Genomic DNA, 1,034 nt, shown 5'->3' on the forward strand with positions numbered 1-1,034 from the left:
CGGGTAACCCCGCATAGGGTCACCTGTCGGGGCCCAGACCCGACGTGTGGCGGTATTTAAACTGAGGGACCATGAGCTTGGCGCGTGTGTACAACAAGTTTTCCTCATTTTGTTTTCTTTCATTCATGGGTTTCTCTAGGTTCTCTTTTGGGATTTTCTGGTTTGTTGGTTATATCTCCCACTGTCATGAGAGACAGGGCGTGTGGCATGTTTTTTCTATGAAAACCACCCTCGGATTTTCTGTGACAGAAAATATCATCAAGGCGGTTTTCCGTAAAAAAGCAGGAGGCTTTTGTGAAAAGAATGTTGAGTTTTTTTTACCAAAACATAATAGGCTACACGCGCCGTCTCGTTTTGACAGCGGGCCCCATTATATTACTTTACTTACTTTTTCTGAAAAATCACCATGCATTAAAAAATGGTCATGTGTTTAAAAAATATATTGATGACATTGTTAAGAAATGTCCATACAATATAAAATATATTGATGACATTGTTAAGAAATGTCCATACATTGTTAAAATATATATTGATGACATTGTTAAGAAATGTCCATGCAATAACAAGTTCTAGAAAATGTCCGTACATTCCAGAAAATATACATGTGTAAAAGAATTTACTTATTACATTTTTCAAAATGTTCATGAAGTGTAAAAAAACATAGAGTTTTTTATTAAATTATCATATTTTTAAAAAATGTTCCAGACATCTAAAAATATTTCATGCCTTTAAAATATGTGAATTACATTTTGGAAAATTGTTCAAGAAATGTTCAAAATTGTTCATGTAATTTAAAGAAATTATAACCAGAAGAATATGTTCATGACATTAAAAAATATCATTACAGTAAAAGCAGTTTCACGGATTTAAAAAAATTGTCATTACATTTTGAAAAAAATTCACCGTGTGTTCGAATATTTTCACCATTCATTAACAAATCTTCAATGTGCATTTGACAAACGTTCAACATATATTCGAATAAATGTTCATCATATACTTAAAGGTCAACATGTACTAAAAACTCTTTAGCATCT

Source organism: Triticum aestivum, chromosome 7D (assembly GCF_018294505.1).
Source record: "Triticum aestivum cultivar Chinese Spring chromosome 7D, IWGSC CS RefSeq v2.1, whole genome shotgun sequence".
In the NCBI taxonomy this organism is placed as follows: Eukaryota; Viridiplantae; Streptophyta; class Magnoliopsida; order Poales; family Poaceae; genus Triticum; species Triticum aestivum.